Source organism: Triticum aestivum, chromosome 1D (assembly GCF_018294505.1).
Source record: "Triticum aestivum cultivar Chinese Spring chromosome 1D, IWGSC CS RefSeq v2.1, whole genome shotgun sequence".
Taxonomy (NCBI): domain Eukaryota; kingdom Viridiplantae; phylum Streptophyta; class Magnoliopsida; order Poales; family Poaceae; genus Triticum; species Triticum aestivum.
In genome coordinates, this window is record NC_057796.1 from 371,513,699 (window position 1) to 371,523,214 (window position 9,516).

The 9,516-nt window shown below is 44.2% G+C and overlaps 1 long non-coding RNA gene across 1 annotated transcript; it reads left to right on the forward strand.

Annotated features, from left to right (window-relative positions):
• Positions 1–635: 635 nt before the first annotated feature.
• On the forward strand, positions 636–1,498 carry LOC123170287 (uncharacterized). The gene is made up of 3 exons (XR_006485127.1): positions 636–704; positions 786–887; positions 1,478–1,498. It is a non-coding gene; the product is annotated as an uncharacterized lncRNA (long non-coding RNA).
• Positions 1,499–9,516: the final 8,018 nt, after the last annotated feature.

The window sequence follows — 9,516 nt, forward strand, 5'->3', positions numbered from 1 at the left end:
TTCTCAACTATGTTCTGTATTAATACAATTTCGTAATAAATTTAGGTTCTTATTTTTTGATTTTTAATTGTTTGTTAACAAGAATAAAAGACAAAAATTCTTCAAAAGGCTTTACGTGCATTGCACATGGAAGCCAACTAGTTTGTTAATGCATAAAATCTTGGTTTGGGTTAAATTGCTAAACCTTCAAGACTGTTCATTGGAGTGAGGACGTGGTCGGACATTCACCCTACCGTCCATCGACTCATTGTTGTTGATATCATAGTGCATACAACCTTTTTCACATGTGTTATTTTATTTCACCATGGATAATGAGGATGGATGGGACTTGGTAGATACACCAGAAACAGAAGAAAAAGTTCTTAAAATTGGAGAAGAGCGACATAGAGGCTGGCAATCAACTCTAAGCTTCACTTACAAGGCATACAAAACAGATGCAACTAGATTGGCTATCTGCTGTTAGATTTACAACCAGAAGAGTGAGAATGGATGATTGAGTACTTTGGCACTGATTCAAAATTTCTGGTTATCTCTAAGATCACTCTTTGTCTACTATGTGTTAAGACGAAATTGCTTTTCTGTCTGGTTATATTTGGTTTTGATGAATTGATAGGAATGCAGCCAAAAGAACACCGATAGTCGTAAGAAACAGAAGAACAAACACAAAATTGGATCAAACTTACTCGCAACTAAGTTTTGAGAAGGTATGAGTCTAACTAAATACGATGCCTCGCTGCTAACTATGGTTTCATGTTTCAAGCATCTCATTGCTATATTACTTGCAGAGAAACTTGGAAACTGGAGAAGAGCCAGATTGTATTGTTCTGTGGGAACTCACCCACACAAAGAATGGAACATGGTCTAACACAGAGTCCCAGGATGTTTACGTGAGTACACTAACTTTTGGTTATTCTATAGTTATTCAACGATGTGCATTCGACATGCTACTACATCAGCTGGGATTATTCATGCGTTGGATCGTGTTATTCTTGTTTCATCTATTATAGTGTCAATATTGATCCCGCATCTATAATTGTTCTTTCCGTTTTTAGGACAAAGCACGTCTAAGATGTTGAAAACAAAGAAACTGAAACTCATGGTCCACTTTCAAGTGAGCATGTCATTTGCCTTCATAATTAGCTAGCTGTTGCTTCTCTTTCACCATGCATTGTTGCTGCATCGAGTCACAACTTAAAAAAATGAATATGTGCTAGCTAGGGACATGAATTTAACTGAAACTATAGAGTGAGCCACAACTTAAATCAATAGTGGATGATTTTAGTACATGTACTTGTGCTTATGTTTTAGACATCTACACTTGTAAAACTGTTCCGATCCCTCAGTTACATGCTTACTGACACAGTATTACTCCAGTTAGTCTGGCGACAGTTCTTTTTAACAATGGGGCCAGAATAATTGTATGGCGTATGTTATGTTCGACTCATTAACTAGTACTTTTTTTATTTCTTGATTGCAGGATCCAAAGAACTAGCTCGACTGGATTTTAGATCATGGACAATTTAGTCTTGGAACTTAATTAGGATGGCTAAATTACATTTGAGTTTCATTTGATGGATATTTGTTATCAGAATTATGAAGCTTATGAATCTACATATTATACGTATGGTTTTCAATATTGTAATTGAATGCCTGTATTTTTTTTAGGTTGCAATAGGCTATTGCCACAACCCACTTTTGGTTGCCACATGTTAGTACCATGAAAATTTAAATTGTCGCAATAGTTTCTCGCTACAAACATTTCACCTGTTGTGATACCTATTTATCACCGCCAAAACTAGTATGTTGCAATTTCTTGTTACGACGACGACTGGAACATTTGTTGCCATAACTTAATGCCACAAGTGTAGAAGTTCATGGAAAAATGCCTAATGTCATGAAAACAAGGATTGTTGCCATAGTTTATTGCCATAATTGACTATTGCCACGGAACAGTATGCACCACGAAACGAGCGTCATTGGCATAGGTTGTTGCCACAAATGTTTATCGCCACGAGCAAGCAGTCGCAATGATTCGTTACATGTTGCATTAAAGCTATCTCCACAAAGCAAATTGTGGCATCACATGAGTGTTGCCACGGGAAAACATGTGGTGACTTCCGACATGGCTGTTGCAATAGCACACTTTATTGCCACAATTGCTTTTTTGTGGCAATAACCTATTACCATGCGTCCAGTTGCAACGGCTACCAACGAATGTTGTTTCGTGGCAATAGGTACTTATCACCACAAATCGACATGTATTGCGACGAACAATTTTGTTGCAATAGAGCCGAATCCTTGTAGTGCTAGTAGTATAATTTGGGTTAGTCGATTTGGGAAAGAAGTTCGACGGAGCGAAGGAAGAATACGACAGAGAAGCTACCCTAGTATCATATATTAGGGTGGTGATACGTCTCCAATGTATCTATTATTTTTTATTGTTCCATGCTATCATATTATCTGTTTTGGATGTTTTATATGCATTAATATGCTATTTTATATGATTTTTGGGGACTAACCTATTAACCTAGAGCCCAGTGCCAGTTTCTGTTTTTTCCTTGTTTTAGAGTTTCGCAGAAAAGGAATGCCAAACGGAATAAAACTTTTGCCATGATTTTTCTTGGACCAGAAGACACCCAGGAGACTTGGAGTGCAAGTCAGAAGAGCCTCGATGCGGCCATAAGGGTGGAGGGTGCGCCCAGGGGGGTGGGGTGCGCCCCCAACCTTGTGGGCCCCACGAGCCTCTCCTGACCTAGATTTTCCTCCTAGATATACTCTTATACCCCAAAAAACATCCAGGGGAGCCACCAAACCACTTTTCCACCGCTGCAACCTTCTGTACCAGTGAGATCCAATCTTGGAGCCTTTTCCGGCATCTTGCCGGAGGGGGATTCGATCACGGAGGGCCTCTACATCAACACCATAGCCTCTCCGATGAAGCGTGAGTAGTTCAACACAGACCTACGGGTCCATAACTAGTAGCTTGATGGCTTCTTCTCTCTCTTTGATTCTCAATACCATGTTCTCCTCGATGTTCTTGGAGATCTATTCGATGTAATAGTATTTTGCGGTGTGTTTGCCAAGATCCGATTAATTGTGGATTTATGATTCGCTTATCTATGAATATTATTTGAATCTTCTCTGCATTCTTTTATGCATGATTTGATATCTTTGCAAGTCTCTTCGAACTATCGATTTGGTTTGGCCAACTAGATTGGTTTTTCTTGCAATGGGAGAAGTGCTTAGCTTTGGGTTCAATCTTGCGGTGTCCTTTCCCAGTGACAGTAGGGGCAGCAAGGCACGTATTGTATTGCTGCCATCGAGGATTACAAGATGGGGTTTTCATCGTATTTCTTGGGTTTATCCTGCTACATCATGTCATCTTACTTAATGCGTTACTCTGTTCTTATGAACTTAATACTCTAGATGCAGGCAGGAGGCGGTGGATGTGTGGAGTAATAGTAGTAGATGCAGAATCGTTTCGGTCTACTTGACACGGACGTGATGCCTATATTCATGATCATTGCCTTCGATATCGTCATAATTATGTGCTTTTCTATCAATTGCCCGGCAGTAAATTTTTCACCCACCGTAATATTTTCTATCTTGAGAGAAGCCTCTAGTGAAACCTATGGCCCCCGGGTCTATTTTACATCATAGTAGTTTCCCATAAACTTACCAATTTCCATCATCGTTGCTATTTACTTTACTTTGCAATCTTTTACTTTCCGTTCCATATACCAAAAATACCAAAAACAATACTTTACCGTTTATCCATCTCTATCATATCTCACTTTGCAAATAACCGTGAAGGGATTGACAACCCCTTATCGCGTTGGGTGCAAGTTGGTGTTTGTTTGTGCAGGTATTCGGTGGCTTGAGCATTGTCCCCTACTAGATTGATACCTTGGTTCTCAAAAACTGAGGGAAATACTTACTCTCCTTTGCTGTATCACCTTTTCATCTTCAAGGGAAAAACCAACGCAAGCTCAAGAGGTAGCAGGAAGAATTTCTGGCGTCGTTGCCGGGGAGATATACGCCAAGCCAAGACAAACCAAGTAACCATCATAAACTCATACCTCGAATTACATTATTCCCCATTCGCCTCTTGTTTTCCAATCCCCCACTTCTAAAATTCTTTTTGAAAAGATTTGCCTTTTCTTCGCCCCTCTTCCTTTCGTCTTCTCCTCTTGCTTCTTGTGTGTTTGCTTTGTCGCAATGATTCCTTCAAAAAACGTTGACCCTCACCTTAGAAGGTTAGATGAAATTGAAAATAATGTTACAAGCTTCATGTCTTTTCAATTTGAGATCAAAGAGTAGAAAAGTTTTATGGAATATATGAATAAAGATCTTGATGATATGTGTAAGGAATTTTATGGTCTAAGATCTCAGTTTGCGCATCTCGAGAATTTGGTAGGTCAAATTTCTAATAAACAAGCTACTTTAGTGAAACCCATGTCCCCCGGGTCAAGTTTGATGATCATTGCCTTAGATATGGTCATAATTATGCGCTTTTCTATCAATTGCTCAACAGTAATTCGTTCACCCACCGTAATATTTTCTATCTTGAGAGAAGCCTCTAGTGAAACCTATGGCCCCCGGGTCTCTTTTCCATCATACAAGTTTCAGATCTGCAATCCTAGTTTCCTATTTACTTTCATTGCAATCTTTTACTCTTCGTTCCATAAACCAAAAATCCAAAAATATTACTTTACTATTTATCTATCTCTATCAGATCTCACTTTGCAAATAACCGTGAAGGGATTGACAACCCCTTTATCGCGTTGGGTGCAAGTTGGTGTTTGTTTGTGCAGGTATTCGGTGGCTTGCGCGTTGTCTCCTACTGGATTGATACCTTGGTTCTAAAAAACTGGGGGAAATACTTACTCTCCTTTGCTGCATCACCCTTTCCTCTTGAAGGGAAAAACCAACATAAGCTCAAGAGGTAACAGGTGGCAGGGTGCCCTTGATCTATATTATGAGTGTTGGGTGTGGAATGTAGTTCGCCGGAAAAAATGGATCATGCCCGGGGTTAAACGGATGGCGGGGGTGGGGGGAGCATGGAGGTGGCAAGCGGTTCAGGGGAGGGCGGGGCGGCGGTAGGCGGTTAGGCTTGTGGTGGGCTGGCGGCTCGATGCCTGAGAGAGAAGATGAAGGGTGCATCAATTTCGGAGGTTGAAGAAGCCCTTCTGGCCATCCATGTTGCATCCAATGACTCATAAGAGTCGACTGACCCAAATTGTTCCTTCAGATTTCAGGATCCACGTGGCACTCAAGGTCTCGAAGGTAGGCTCCATGTCCGCACCCGGTTTGCGGGCTCAGCCCGGGCGCGACCGGCTTCCGCCGCGACAGCCACCATGCGCGCCTCCTCCATGCGGGCAGGGACGACAATGACACGCTAGCTCCTCCTCACTGGTGTGCTTGAGCACGCGCTCGTCCTCCTCTTCGTATGCTGCGCGCATAGACATGGCTCTACCAGCTGCCCGCGTGCTCTTCAGCATGATGACATTGAGAGGAGGGACTGCAGACGGCGTGAGTGGGCGAGCCTTCAGCTTCATGGCACAGGGATGGCGGGGACATGGCGATGATGGGCAAGAAATGGTTGGCCGGAGCAGGTGGGCGCCGGCATGCGCAACGGCGGCGGCGACATATTGATGAGTGCGCGTATGGGAGATTAGTTTAGTTTTATATAGGGTTGATCAAACTTAAAAGAACACCGTACTAGTACACGTAAACATTAGACTGAGGCAGAGCTTATACTAGCATATTAGTTAGCACATCATCAATACGGAATCCTGTGCAAGCGCGTGCACCACAGTCGCGCAGTCGATCGAATGGTGCGTCACCGTGTCGCGCTCGAAGGACATCCATCGAACCTTTTTGTGTGTGTGAAAACAATCCCCGAATATTACTCTACTTTTTTTCCTGGAAAAGTTCTTCACACTACAATATTTCCATATATTTGAATTTAGCTTCAGTTCATGCTTATTTGGATTTGGACGTTTTAGGTGCGCCCTAGCTAGTTGTTTTAATATTGGTCCTGTGTGTGTGTGACTGAGAGAGAATGCGTGTATGTGTCCATATGTTTGTTGTGGCGGAAGGGCAATGTGGAGATGGTGTGCGTGTGATAGAGACACAGAGAGGTGTGAATGTGAAAATGATCATGCATGAGTGAGACATAGAGAGATGCCGATACGTTGTGTATACATGAGAGAATGATCTTCTATTTGTACTTGTGTGTGTGCAACAGAGAGAGGAGCATCCGTAACACAACAACCATCTCTCTCGATTAGTCCGTCCCTCGCACGATCGCATGTAACACATGCATCAACGCACACATTTTCACACCCTCACCCTGTCCTTGCCCACCTCAAGGCCCGCACAACGCTCTCTATATCGCACGCACAATCTCTTCGTGAAAACCCTATTTAGCATGTACCTTTGTATCACATGCACACACATTCTCTCCATAGGTTTGATTTCTCTCAATATCTGGCACACACACACACTGCCCACACACTCCCCTCCCCCGAGCACACAATTCATCCCCATCCAAGGTTGTATGGCGACCACTCTCGCTTGTGCTTCTCTGCACCCCAGCATGCAGACCACCTCAATCTTCAAAGAGGGCATCGAGGAGATCGAAGACGACGACCACACTACCCTAGAGAATGAGGGGCCATTTGGAAGCAGGATGATGTGACGACGGCTGACTGACCCCTCCCCCCTCTCTCTCCCACACAAAATTATCAATCCCTCAACCCACGAGATCCTTCCCATCTCGTCCGTGTTTTTCCAGCTCTCTCATCAAACCCGTTGTCTCTTCTCCTTCCAGGTGTACAAAATCTGGATGCACACGCATCTCACGTATATTACATGTATCCATCTTTCTCACACACCTAACTTATTCCTCTCTCTCTCTCTCTCTCTCTCTCTCGTTAGGTTTGTGTCCTACTCTCTCGCCGACATAGATACAATTTTTCCCTCCCTATCTGCTCCATCTTCGCAATCTCTCTCTACACGTTTCATTCACACATTGGGATGTGTTCAAAATGTTGCTTTTATAATGGAACATGTAGAGTTATGGTTGGTTTTGTTGCATCCTACAAAGTAATAACTATGAATGCATTTAGATTTACATTTGACTGAGATTATGTGAGTTTGAGCATACTGTGAAGTACTATAGACCTCGCATACATCTTGGAATTCAACAATGATTCTAACTATTGAATTGTATAAACCAATACATTCGAAGTCAGTAGCCTAATATATTTATTTCACGATTACAGCAAATGATTAATTCTGCTACAAACTAAGAAAACAAATGTGTACTCCCTCCATTTTTATTTAAGTCCGTGTATTAGCATTGGTCAAAGTCAAGTTTTGTGAACTCTCACAAAGTTTATAACAAAAAATATTAACATATACAATAACAAATAAATACCATTAGATTCATTATTGAATGTACTTTCACATCATACATATTTGTTATGGTAAATGTTTATATTTTCCTATAAACTTGGTCAAACTGTAGGAAGTTTGACTTTGGTCAAACCTAATATGCTGAGTTAATAAAAACGGATGGAGTACTAGTAGTTACTAGTACTACTAACTACTAGTACTACTCGCTAGTTGCTTAGCACAATCACCCAACGCGCCAAACGGGGAGTTCAGTGTTACAAAATTTTGAGGTCGGCGGGATAATCTCCCGCGACCCTGATTCGAGCCGTGCGAAGTTACCATCATACCCTTCGGAACAGACCTACGGATGATGGTTGGTAGGGGGCTGTTTTGGTAAGTTCAGGTTCACCCTACCCAGCCAACCCCACCCCGGCACCCAGTGTAGTACACATGAATACTCCGCATTTTCTATCCCCGCCGCAAAATAGACTTCTCCACGGCACCGCAGCCTTCGTGCTCCTCCCCTTCTACATCGGCGCACTCATCAATGACATCGTACGCTGCACTGGAGCCGGTCCACCGTCGTCGTCATACACGGAGCCTCTTCCCCGGCATCATCTTCCACAGTCTCGGATCTGCTTCTCGAAAGCCGATGCCAAGCGCGGAAGCACCACTGTCGTGGACAATGAATTGACTCCCGTTGTCGACCATGATGCACAGAAGCCGCCACGACCATCGTACTCCTCGTCGATTGGTAATGTGTGTATTGAATCTCTTAGCAGCACATGTGTAGTTCCAATTTTGTTCATACCTAACCTTCAAATTTCCTGGTTGCTATTGTTCCCGTAAAAGTAATTGGTTATAGCTTGCATTGTCCAACAGAATATCACCTTGTAATTGTGTGTCGCTCCTGTATTGCGCTGTGCTTGGGTAGGTTCTTCATCTGCAACCAGTAGTGTGGAAAATGATGGAAAGTTTTTTAGAACTAGCAAGATGCCCATGCATTGCACGGAACATCAAGATGCACTTGTATGAGTAGTTTATCTTGTGGGAGAAAAGGATGAATGAGGGAAGGCCTTATTTGCAAATGTGGCGAGGGGTGTGGGTTGCAGGATGGCAGGCACACCATCATCACCAACTCTGATTTTTTATAAGATTAGAGATAAACATAAACATAAAATAAATATAAGAGTAGACATAGTAGGGATGTCGGGAAAGGATCACGTGCGCGCGGGAAAAAGCGGCCGGGCGCGCGCTAGTTTTGGCGCGCGGCGTCTTGCGTGCTTTATAAAATCCAACACCCTCCCACCGCTCTGTGCCTTGCCACCTCTCTCTCCCCGCTCTGTGCCTCGCCACCGCTCTCTCCCCGCTCTTTCTCGCCTCGCCGCTGCTGCGCCACCATGCCGCCGCGTTGCCGGGAAACTTGGGGATACCGCGGCGTCCGTGCGTGCCCCTCCAGCGGTTCCCCACCGAGATCCGGTTCCGCGGGATGCACCTCGGCCTCGGCACTTTCGACACCACCCATGAGGCCGCACGCGCGTACGACACGGCGGCGTGGCGCCTCCGGTGGCCTCATAGAGCATTGAACTTCCCCAATGTGCTGACGCGGGAGCGGGCGCAGGAACTCGCGCCTTCGCCGTGACTTATCACCAAAGAGGATCATCGCGACAACCGGAGGCGGTAGCACCATCTCGGCATCGCCGAGATGGATGAGGAATCCTTGGCACTGTGGCGCCAACGCTTCCCGTAGGACATCATCAACGAGCGCGAGTTCTACGTGCAAAGGAGGGCGGATAGGGAGAAGAGGAGAGCGGAGCGAGCCACCTATCGCGAGGACAAGCGTACGCGGAAGGCGGCCGCTCAATTCAACATCAAGCTAGGAGCAACGTCGCCCTAGGACTCCGACGACGATCTGTATCTTGACGCCTACATTGAGACGTCGGAGGAGGACATCACCGAGGAGGAGTTGGACGACGAGGAGTAGTTGAACTATCTATTTTGTTCTATCTATGCTATATCTATGCTGAGAACTATTATGTCTCTACTCTCTAGTTTCTACTCTTATAAAAGCAGAGTTGGTGATGATGGTGTGCCTGCCCGATTTATATCCGATGG